The sequence below is a fragment of the Coturnix japonica genome, chromosome 2, assembly GCF_054131305.1.
Source record: "Coturnix japonica strain WE chromosome 2, WE-NBRP24, whole genome shotgun sequence".
Lineage (NCBI taxonomy): Eukaryota > Metazoa > Chordata > Aves > Galliformes > Phasianidae > Coturnix > Coturnix japonica.
Genome location: NC_140664.1, coordinates 119836276 through 119849455, shown reverse-complemented (window position 1 = coordinate 119849455; position 13180 = coordinate 119836276).

The following is a 13180-nucleotide window of genomic DNA, read 5'->3' as shown; positions in this document are numbered from 1 at the left end:
TTCACCCAGATCACTGCAAATACTTCTCCTCATGTTATCTTTTTCCCTCATATCAGAATAAAAAGTCTAGCCCAAAGCTTCCTCGAAAGCAGACGTGGAAAACTGAGTTTTCTCCTATGATTTTAAACAGGAGGGGAAAAAAAAAAAAAAAGGCTTGTAATATGCTATTATTTTTTCTCTTATATGTGATCACTTCAAGTCTGGAACTGTGCCTTACTTCGAAGGCAGGATATCAAATGTATACAGGCTTTTGTGTTCCATCAGACAGAAAGATGGCAAATAGACTAAGTCCATTAGTGTATTCTCTCCTTTTCTGCCATTAACCCAGAGGTAATGTTACTATCATCTGTAGAAATAACAGAAGATTTGGAAAAGGTTGGCTTTTTTAGCACTAAGGACAGAAGTGGGAATTGAGATTCAGCCCACAGTACAAATAATGCAACACCTCCGTGAAAATGTATGCTTAGTTTCCAGAATCCTGCAGATGAAAGGGAAGTGTAGTCTTCAGCTGTTTTCCCTCCTATAGAAGCAATGTTTACAATGTTTACATTATGCCAAAAGCACCACAGAAACTATCTGAAAGATGTTCAGTAGAAGATACTTTGACTGCATTAGAAGAAATTTAATGAACTTAAATTGTAAGAAGGAATTGCATTTGGAATGAAAACAGAGACACATTCTTAAGACTGGAAAAGAATTGCTCAGATACATTAGTTTAACTCAGCAAGGCTAAAATGACTTATAATTAACTAAGAACATAAGCAACGCAACAAGGAAACATTCTACAAATATGCTACACATTAAAGATATAAAAAGAAGTGTTAAGAACGTGACTGAAGGAAGGCTAAGGTACCCAACGTCTTCTTTTAATCTTCAAATAAATGTTAACTACGATCTAATTCTTAATTAAATAATCTTTTTAAAAAGAGATAGTCGTGTCTTCCTGATTATGGGAAAGGACAGTGCAAAAAGAGATTTTCAATGTATCTTATTCTGATGAATTTCAATTCAGTATACTTATCAAGAGATCAGAGTAATCTCTGAATTGTTGGACTTACGTCAGGGAGTTGAAAGATAGCAGAATTCCCTAAGAATATACAGACAGCAATCACAATATCACACTTCAGAAGGGGAGAGCATCTCTTTGTGAGAATGTTCAGAACAGCCCCTGGACAGTTTTTCCTTCAAGAATTCCAGGGCAATTTGTGTTTATTTATTTATTTCCCCCCCAGAAAGACATTTATAAACCACAAGAGAATAAGGTGGTGATACAAAACAGAAAACATCAAGAACATGTCAAGTCAATCTAACTTCCTTCTGTGATTACCTGCCTCACCAGATAAGGAAAAAGTAATGGGTCATATTTAGACTACAGTATGGCTTTCCTAATATCAGGCAATATCAGGCTTTCCTAATACCATCATGGCAACAGCTCTTCCCACTGAATGGCCCAGCCCAGACCCTCAGCACCAACCAAACATGAGTGTGCTATTAACCCCATCTGGGCTGAAACCATGGTGCAATGCCAACTCAAGCTGTGGCAAATAAGTTTATGCATTTTGAGATGCTGCCTAAACACAGTCCTTTGAACAGCAAAGAATATGCAGCCATGCTTTTTGTTCTAATAAGAGAATTTGAGGTTTCAAGATTGAAAAAAAAAAAAAAAAAAAGTGTGGGTCTCCACTGTCTGCAGCAGCAATGGAAGTTAGCTGAGCATTGGACATGATGGCCCATCTATGTGACAACATGCCCTATAGCTTTGGGTCAAGGTGTACAAAGCCCAAATTAAGGTCTTCCAAAGTGTAAATAACTGAAAACAACTTATGTGATACAACTAAATTATTATTTTCCTAGTGATGATTTATTCTTTTTTTCTGTCATATCCTCCTTTACAATACAAAGGAAAAGATTAGGCTAACAGTTCAGTTCAGTAGAGTCAAAAGGTTCTGAAGGACTTTGCTGTGCAGGAACTTTCTTAAGAACTAACTCAGCTTAGATACAGTGCAATAAATATCTGCTACATCAACAGTGGAGAAAAAGAGAAAAGCCATCCAGCTAGATGTCACTGAAATGCACGGTTATGTCCCTGTTATTTATATTTACCTTTATATTTAGAGACACAACACTTCTACTAATATTTTCTCTACTCTGGGAAGTTTCTTCTGCATGCATCTCACATTGTACATAGCAATAGTATTGTCAACAGTAGAGACTTCACTAGCTTGTGGCAGGTCATTCCTTTGCAGAGCCTCTCTCCAGAAAAGAACACAGAATCTTTACCATTTGTCAATGGCATAAAACACATGGAATAGCAGATGCCATAGCTTGCATGCCAGAATAATGCTATTCTTTCTATTTTTCTTGTTTTGCTGCAGTCTGTTGAAAAACATACTGAAAAAGAATGAAATGGATGAAGGAAAGTACTTATTTAACAAAATATATCTCACCGTAAAATAGTATAAAAGCAATATTTTCATTTATAAGCAATCAAAATTTTTAAAATGACTGTGCATGAATATACACTTATATTTGCTTTAATGACATTCTTGAATTTTATGATTGTCTTATTCAAATGTCCAGCTGTATGCTCACATTCAAGAAAATTTGCTCTCTCCTAGCCAGGCCCAGATCTAAGACTCAGAGGTCTTGATATCTTCTTTCCACTGTACCTTTTTTCTTTGTGCTATGCAGCTTGCACAAAACCTGCTTAGATTTCCCATTTTTACCTTTAAGTGGCATGTAGTTTTAAGGTCATGGCATCTTCCCCCTTTAGTCTGTTTCAGTATACTTCCCACTACAGACATTCAATGTTATGTACTGATACCTAGCCCTTTGACTAAGCCCTCCATTTATAATATTGACAAAGCTCACAATTAGCCCCACTGTGCTTACCATTACTGCTAATTAGGCTCTTAAAAATTAATTCCTTTTTGCACTAAGAGCTGGGGATTCCGTTTTATGGCCCTGCACTTGAGCTGCTAATTCCAGATGCCACGTCAAAAGCGGTAATTTTAACCAAGGTTAAGCACCTAGCAAAAATTTCAGTTAGGGCAAATTGTGACATTTTTGCTCACATTTAGTATCTCAGTCTTCAGTTACCACAAGGAATAAGAAATAAGTAAGCATGAACATGCAAAACATAATATTAATTTCAGAGATTAGGAGTAACCACAGCTATGTATGGCTGCTGGTGTAATTTCAGTAATCCATACATTTGAAAAATGATTGAGAAGTGATATTTCTTGCTCAAAATGAAATATAATTTACATGTATCAGGCATTAAAATGGCCAAATGAACAGAAATGTTCTGAATTTTGTATGAAATAAAAGTATATTTAAGTATTATTTATTAGCACTTTAAAGACTGAAATTGTATTTGAGGTGATTCAACTGTGCTACTTTAGCATTAGAAAAGGCCTTTGCTCCTTTTAGATTGATTTCCAAAATAGATCTTCTAAGTACAAATACAAGAATGGTGGCAGATGTTGAACATTATGAAAGGTAAGTTTTACAAGACAAAATAATGGAAAATATTTCCGACAGAGCACACTTCAAGAAACCAATAACAATTCCCCTTTGCGGACAATCAATATTTTTTTGTCCAGAGAACTACTTAAAATATCTTAAATACAGTTCTCTTCCTCTTCCAGGAACTGAGACTGTAATAACTCTCTTACAGCATCCACGTTCAAGCACAAAAAGTTTAAAGTAGTATCTTTCAAATGCAAGGTGGAATTTGGAAAGTTGGAACAGCTCAATGGTTAAAAAAAATGAATCATTTCCTTGTGATTGTGGATGTGTAGAAGGGTCATAGTTTGCTCCCCACCCTATCTGAACACTGCAGGCCAGGTTGTAATGATCAAGGCTATATTTTGAAAGAGAATGTGGAAAAATGGTAGATTGCTAGCCAGATACTTCAAACTTTGTTAACCAAAAGTTTTGGAATTAGGTTGAAATATTTGTATTCATTTCACTGTTTTTTAGTTCTGGTTTGCCTTAAGAAAATGCTGAGAAAAAAATAAAATGGGAAGAAAAAAAAATCCAAATGTGAGTGATCACACACTTCAGCAAGAGATAAATGCGTTTTGCAGGTAATATGCATAAAGCAAGCAGGAGATACTCCCACCACTTCCTGTACAGAATTCAATCATTTGAATCAATTCAGCCTTCTAGAATCATTAAAATGTAAAATTAAAATACATACATGTAATATATATTTACATATATCAGCATTAATTGTCATCAAATGTGACATATAATCCCGCTGAAGAATCACCCTCCAAACTATCATGCAGTATCCTCATCTTTTGTCACCAATCATCCCCAGCTGTAGACATCTGCTGATGGGCAAGTGAGAAGTGAGGCAAATATACAAGAACTTATCACATCAACTTATATTTGATGAATTCCTTAGCAAACTAGGCAAGACTGGGAACACTGATATAATTGAATTCTAATCTGAAATTCTTCTTAGGAGTTTTTAGAACAAGGCACATTGATCATTACATTTAGATCAGATTCACCCATTTATTTTAGCTGGTGTTCAGTTTTAAGGACACATCGACTCATACTAAAAGAACTATTCAAATTTAGCCTTTTGCAAATGACTGAAAATTAACAGTCACCAATGAAGTCATATCTAGAATCCTGACATTCATATGTATTGTACTGAATAATCAGGAAAGAAGACCTACAGATCTTTCAGGGAAGTCTTCAGTATCAGTATTTTCTCTTAAGACAGAAGTCTTGACACATAAAACACACTGAAAGTACAATGACATAACTGCATTGTAGTAAGAGCATACCTCAGCAAGCTTCATTATGCTTGGATCCATGTGTCAGAGCTAAATCCAGTGCTAACTGGATTAACAGTAAAAAATGAAAGTCTTTGTTCCAAAGAACTAATATTAAATCAAGAAGAATACTTTTAGTAGAACCTCAGATGGAGAAAGTGTGCTACAGTTTGATCACACAGCATAGAAGTGAAATATTTTACGTTTATATAGTAGAACATATTCAAAAACAGTTACTGAATGGGTAATAAGAAAGATTAAAACAAAGTTGGCAGCATGAAAACAGAAAATGAGGCAGTTTTACTGAGCACCACAACACAGCTGCAGACTCCTCTCCAAGCTGAGTGTTTTATTGGTGGTAATGTTTGTTCATCAAATGCTACAAAGGAAACTGACATAAAAGTAATAGTAATAATAATGATAATTTTTAAAAATATACCTAACTGCTAACAGTGTGGAACCTCATCTGGACTTAGTCCAATTGTCTCTCTTTATTTGCCTACCACTTTTCAAATTTCATATAATAAACTTAATTTTGAAACAGTATAACGCCAGTTTATTTGATTTCCTGCACTTGCCTCCTGACAAAGAAAATGAAAAATGAACCATTATTGACAAAGATGGCACGTATAGATAGATGATTACAAAGCAGCACATCAATCTCATTCCATCATGGTGAAGTAATATGTGTGGTGGGCATAACTGAAACCAATGAATAAAATATTTAATTTGAACACTGTGAAAAATGAGGCAAAAGTGAAGAAGGCAGTGATTTTGCATAGACAAATGAGTGTACTTCCATAAATGCTTTTAAGGGGTTTTGTTCCGCAGTGGAAAAAAAGTCTCTATAGAATTTATTATTAAAAGAATGAATATATATATGTATATGCACATGCAGTACAAGAAGAGAAAGGAGAAGATATTCAAGCATTGTGCCGGAAGACATGGAAAGAAAACTCAAAAAGAGATACAGGATGTGTTCATGCTGATATTTATCACCAAGCTTAAGGGCAGCTCTCTGCTATTCTGACCCTTTTAGGCCATCCTGATACAACACAATCTGCTTGAAGTCATAGACATTGTTGATATTCAAAGTAGAGTTCCAGTCCAATTTAACATGTGGACTTCTTTTTGGGCTGGTCTCTAACAAAGAGAGAAAGAGGGATATGGAAGGGTTGTGAGGCTGAAGCAGAACTCTGAAGAATTGTTGGTGACAGAACTGCTATATTTAAGACCATTAAAATAAAGGGATTTTGAAATGCTGTAGGGAGTGGCAAACCAGCAGACAAGCAGCAGTTAGAACAGTCTAATCAACACAGTGAGGTAGTAATAGTTCACCTGTGAGATGGACAGCATCAGGAGCTGGATCTTAGAATAAATCTCAAGTCTACCTTGATTGTCAGAATGTGGTCTTTGTCACTATTGCATAGGCAACTGGAATTGTGTATGTATCTATGTAACATTGGCACGTTTTGATAGTCTATCCCACTGAAAACTTAACTTTATAAAGTGTTTAGAAAATGATGTAGTTCTGTTTTGTATGCACCATACCACAGTATCAAGGGTCATTGAATATCTGGCAGCCACTGGCAGAGCACCATGCCACATGGATAGCTCATATTGCCTTCTCCATGACAGCATCAGAGGTAGATGGGGAATAGGAGCTCCAGGAAGCAGTTAACCATGATGACAAATAAAGAATGAGGAAAAAAAAGATTAGGTCAACTTTTTACCCACTTCATTTCACCTTCAAATTTAAATTTTACCCTCAATTTTCTCACAAGTTCATCCTACTTGCAAGTTGAACTATAAAAAATGCTGCTTTCTTATCAATACTATGTAAACCCAAGAATATGTTTCTTCCTTTGCTTTAAAATAAGGTCAAAGTGAGGTTCTATATTAGCCAAGATAGATATAAAGATGAAATGTTTTTTTCCTCTGGCTATCAGATAAACCATAAAATATACCATATTGCAGATCAAATTGGGCTTAGGACCTTAGAAGAAATGAATGACAGTATAAAGCCTGTATTCCAAGTTTCAGCAAAGAAGACACTCTGCTAAGTTAAAAGCACCTCAAAGACTCAGATCAGCATTATTTCTGTTTGTTTTATGGAAAGAAAATGTTTGGGTAGCTGCTCATCATAATCTGGAGGTTTTTTTAATTGGTATTTTTGTGTCTAGTTGCTTTACATTCTAGTTTTTTAGCCTTAGCTGTCTGGGATTTACTGTGTTCATCTGAGGTTCCAGGTAGCTTGAAGTCTGCACTAATCACTGAACCACTGAAATTTGTCTTTGCTTTCCTTCAGAAATCAAAGAAAAACAAATATAAGCAATTAGTGACTCAATGGTCAGGCTAATTTCAGATCAAAGTGCTGGTTTGGAAAAGCTAAAGGTGACTTTTAGATCCACTTGCAATTCCATAATCATGTGCTTTGCCTCATATCTTGACACTCAGCTCCTTGGAGTTATTTAGAGCAGTTTCAGGGCTGTCCTTAATATGTAATACTCATTACCTACAACTACTCAAGATGCTTTGAGCATGCATGTTTTCAGTGGCTACATATTCCTGTTCTACAAAATGTAATATCAGACATTAATATTGCCATATCATTGAGAACTACATATGAGTATCCTTAGCTAGGCAATTCATCCGTTTTTTTACTGTTGTTTAATGCTCTGATGCTGGTGCAAAGCAAAGTGCACATATTAAGAAGTCAGGAGCTATAGCACTGGTAGAAATCACATTGTCATAATAAAGGTACACAGTTGCATTCAGCTTCCTTCTATGAAATAGAGACCATTTCATTTGAAATCAGGGCCATTTTATTCATTTTGTATAGTTATATTTGTAATATAGTTGTAGTCGTAAAAAAAAAAAGTGAGAAATCTTTTTGTGGTTGCATTAATGAAAATACATTTCAAACAAAACTGAATTTTGGGACTCAGCAGGCTTTCCAAACCTATGTCCTAGTTTTAACTGATTAGACTGTAGACAGGAAAAGGGATAGCTATATTTGAATCAGTGTTTGTAGAAGTAGTGTTATTTTTTCCATCAACTCTAAGAGCAGAAGATACATTTTATGAAAGGTTTTGTAACATGAATGCTTCATCTTTAAACACTGCACCTCCAGAACCACTCTTTCTGTACCTTTACCATAAAAAAAGTACATTAAAAAAAGAGCTGTGTTTCAATTACCAGAAGTTGCAAAAGCCAGCTTTTTCCTTAATGACTTTTCTTCATGTACCAGATTAGCATGTTTTGACTGATTTCTGGTTTAATTGCCTTTCTCTAGTAGGGAAAGCCAGCCTGAAGTTCTATTGACAGCACAGTCTCTAGAGTCAGCTTCTCCCAGGGTCATGAAACAATATGGGAATCTTGGGTTTCATTCAAAAATAACTCCCATCTAGATCACCCAGCTGCAAAGAAAAGCTTGAAACTTCCAAAGACTCAACACCAGGGCAAAATCAAGAAAAGCTTTAAACCAAATTTATGTTTGATTTTAATTTTTAAAATCAAACGCTTTTTTGTGTGTGTGTTTTTCACTCAATAAAATAAATGATACTATTCAAGTGGTTCCTTGACCTATGTGTGCCTATACAGAAACAAGAAAGCACAGTTGCAGGTATACGAGGACACCTTGACTTCTCTAAGAAGAACTCTCCCTCCAAGAAAGGTGGTAGAGGGCGATAGAATGATGGGGTACATTGTGTGCTGACCAAGGCCAGTACTGATCTAGGCAGAGCATCAGGTTCCCCCAATTTACCAGGCACTCCTGCTCAAATCCAAGATGTCGATACAGAGGGAAAGGTCCAGTGCTAGAGGTCTGAAGCCTCTATACAAGCCAGGACGTCATTGGCCTTTTTGGCTACCTGGGCACACTGATGGCTCATATTCAGCTGAATGTCAATCAGCAACCTCAGATCCTTTTCCTCCACAAGCTGGTAACTCACTGAAATGTGCTGATTCCTGTTCAGCTTTTAAGTTGTGTAACATCGGGTGTATTGTACACTTTAGATAAGTCTGAGCACTCATATAAGTTGATGTATTTGGGAAGCAATTATTAGAGAGGTGCAGATTTTCTCACTAACTATTCCCCACACCACCTAATGCCTGCCTGGCTACAGGGTGCCTGAGAAGTTCTGGCCCCTTGTTTAGCTACCTGATTTGCATGCCTATCTGTAAGCAGTCTGACTGCCCTAAAATCACCTATCGTATGTAGAAAAATGGCTGTTTAGACCTCCATGATTCACAGCAGGAGAAGGAAAATTCTTCCCAAGATCATGTATTTGGCATCCTGTCACTTATATCACACATTTCTGACAGAGATAGCCTATCTTCTGACTGCTGATAGGGAGACACAAAGTTGAAGTCAATGAATCTTTCGTATAGGAAACTGCAATTCATCATCCACCAAGATCATGTGGAACAGCCCCTACCAACTGTAAATGTGAATTTCATTCAGGTGAAAGGATGCCTATTTCATCATTGTGTCAAGATATTTATTTTTTTAGAGACAGCAATGATATTTTAAAATAAGGAAAGAATTGATTTCTGCCTTTAATAAAAATTGATAAGGAAGAACACAGTCAAAATAATAATCATTATTAACTTTTTTTTTTTTTTTTACTTTTTTTTTTTTTTTAACAGTGCAGCAGGATTCCTTCTAGATCAAGGTCACAAGAGTGACACAGTTTGTATACAGATACATTGCCCCAGTCCTTTCCACTTCACCCCAAGACAGTTTGAAAACCTTCACCTAAGATCCAACTGAATAACCTATTTTGAAAAAAGAAATGAAAAAGATGTACTATAAGACAAGGTATAACACTATTTTAGTAAATGTTATAAGCCATATTTTTGACTAGTTAATGACTCAAAGACCATATTTTTATAGACCTTAAAAAAGCTTCTACATTTTAAAGAGGTTCTGGAGTGATTTCAGAGGCTTTCATACGGAAGAACATTATTGCTTGGCTGGTTGGATACACTGAAACATGATACATAGTCATAAGCAATCATGTGAGATCTCTCAACTGTAGCGATTTCAAAAGGATGGTAAACCAGCAACACTAGCTGAATAATTGAGATCAAAATATGAAAATACCTATGGGAAAGACATGCAGGGAAATGTCAAATTCCTTTAAGAGTGGAGTTTTAAGTGATAGTGCCAAAGTGCTAGCTATTCCCATTAAGATTAAGAGAATTATTTACAAGAGTAAAGCACCCAAAGATCAGACCATTTAGTAAGATGTCAAGAATGAATTTAGAAGTCAAGTAAGACCAGTTTCCAAAAGCACCACTTATTAAGGCTTTTTCTCCAAGATCCACAGGAACTGCAAGAAGTATCGCTGTTGAAAGCAGGGCATTTAAATTGAAAACTCGATACGTATTTAGAACACCAAGTCTGAGTCAGTCAATTTAGAAAATCTTTGTCCATTTATTGTCTTGTATAAAGCAAATAAAACGAACCAGCTTCAACTCCCAAATGCACTGAGGGGAAGTGAGCTCCCTTGAAAGTAAAAGTTATCATCACTAATATATGGTCTTTATGTGCTCTCAAAATGCAACTAATCATTTTATATAAAACTTTAAGAAAACAAGCAAAGCAGAGCAGGGGGTGTTACAAAATACAGACAGATGCAGGACTTCTTAAATGAGACTTGAAGATCAGACTCGGAACTACAGCCTTTGGGCCACAACAAATTTTTATTTTAGTGCAGAAGTGACTTTTATCACAACTGTAATACACAGGAATGTGTCCTGGAGAGTGCACTGACAGCTATTTTCCTCCTGGGTGTAAGGCAACCAAATGGCTTTGCACAGGAATGTGTTCAAGTGCAACCCGTGTGTCACAGAAGACAACATGCACACTAAACAGCATGACCTGTGATGCTATCCTGGATCTCACATTTAAAGCTGAAAAATATAGTTCTTGTTTTTTGGTTTCATCTTATGTGTTGCCTCTTTTTTTATCTGAAAAGACCCTCATTATAGCCTAGTCCTAGCACCGAGTCTGGGGATGCTCATTGCCTCCGAAGTGATAAATGGCCAATAAATAGCAGGGCTGGTTTCAGAACCAGCAATCAATACAGGCACTAAAGTACGGTTTCAACAGCCATTCAGGTTCTTATCGGTGTGCACAGACAACGATTACACAAAAACTCTGATATTAGTGCATTATGTGGTTACCCCATCTCTGCTGGAGGACACTGCCCTTCATCAGTGTCACCGACAAATCAATTGGTCACTTAAGATGTCTGTAAGTGCTCATCTTGTCTCTTGCTTGAAATGTATTGCAACCATTTTTCCGTTAAGTTTCACATAAAAAGGATTTGCTGAAGCTGTGCAACTGGGATAAACCAAAGAACCCGATTTACTGAAATAGCTTAGAAATGGTTGAATATTGCATTGGTGTCAACAAAGCAGATTTTTAAAATTTCCTCTTGACAACAAAGGAAAAATATCCACACCAAAGCCACACATAAAGGGAATCTCTTTTTTTAAGTTTTCCTACCTGTCTAAAGGGGAAATAACATTCACCTGAAGGGCTTTGAGATCTACAAACAAAGACAACGCTATTAACTGTATTTTAAAAAGTGAAGTGACAACCAGTGTTATAAAATAAAAATATCTTCACCCTTGAAAACCTGACAGAAAAGAAAGGTGAAAAGAAATACAAAACAAATGAAATAATGTTTACTGTTTACCCAGAGCTTCAGTTTTCCCTGATCCATTTTCCTGCTGACTCTTTAAGCAAAATTTCCATTCCTAGCATTGTCTCTTATTTCTGGAAAACCCAAAGAACTCACATCTCTGATTTAGCTTTACTCAGACTGTGACCAGGGCTATGTAAAAGACTTGGAACATTGGCTTTGAAGCTATAATTCTGAAGTGTCATCAGTAACACACATTGCATATATGATGGAGGACCAACATCCATGGTTGTGATGCTTCCTCAGTATCTACCAATTATAGTTTTCATGGGCTAGCTCAATGGATGACAAAGTATAGAAATCCTCAGCAGACACTACTGCTCAGCTAAAGTCTCAGAATACCATACTTCTCATTTGATAGCTCCTTCCACCAATAAACAGTTGAGGCAGTGAGACTGATATATTGCCCTTCTTGCATTTGTACTTTGACTTAGAAGTCTGAAGATGTATGGAAGGCATGTTTTGCCTTCCATAAGCACAAGGCTGTGCATCTACACTGATCACCATGTCCCAGATGCACATTTCCCAGTCCGCAGTTGATATCTATCTAATTCCATAGCAGGCTGTGTTTATGTCTTCTCAGATACTGTTTGTCAAAGGTACTTTCCCCTTCAAGGGCAGCTTAGTCAAACACTACGACATTCAGTTGTCATATATATGTATTCAGGATTAACCTCAGAGACATTATCAGTGCTCCATAACTATTCCATTCCTGTTCTGAGGACCATGAAACACAAGTGCATAATCCAGAAGATCTACTTGAAGACAACAAAAACAGGAAGAGTTACAGGATGAAATATAACATCTTGCTAAAGCACAATTTGAGTGCTTGCATTAAAGTAAAAAAAAAATAATAATAATAATATAAAAAAAAAAAAAACCCAAAGGGTGAACCATGATATTAAAACTGTAAAAGAAGTGGCTAGCAAAGAACTTTTTAGAAATCATGAGATATTTAAAATTTATATAAAGGAAATGTGCTGTTTGAATGGCTTTGTCCTTTCCCATATGCACATAATAGATCAGACAGCCCAGAAAACATTTAGTTTCACAGTGTAACATGATCTTAGTAGAGATAGTCTGCTCATCTTGAACATTTTTACTGATATCTACTGCATCATGGGAAATGTGAGCCCTGACTGGAGATCTGTCTGCCCCACACACATTTCTATACCCAGTTCTTCCATTCCAGTTTCATGAGCTCAGCAATTACCTGAATTGAAACAAGACAGCTCTTACTAGTATATCACACATTTGATAGTCAAACTGTCTATAAGAACGCTGTCTGCAGAGGCTGTAAGATATTTCAGCAAGAGACATGGATTCTATTTTCACGAATTACAAAATGGCCTGTACTGAAGCAGTTGAAAATACCAAGATTTGTACTTCTTCAGCTCCACTGAGTTTACTATAAACTATTAAGCTTGTATGGCAGCAGCTGGAAAAAAAATAAAATCTTACGTATCGGGAGAGAACAGCAGTTTTCTTAGCTGACAGTCTTCCACAGCTGCCCAGATTAGTCATTAATTTCTAAAAAGACAGTGCCATTTAAGATGCTACAATAGGCAATGATATAAAGAAACTACATCTAAGGGGGAATCTACCCAAAAGCTAGCTAAAGATCTACTGCTATTTCAGTTTCAGCTTGGACAGATTCTCTGTTTTCAACAG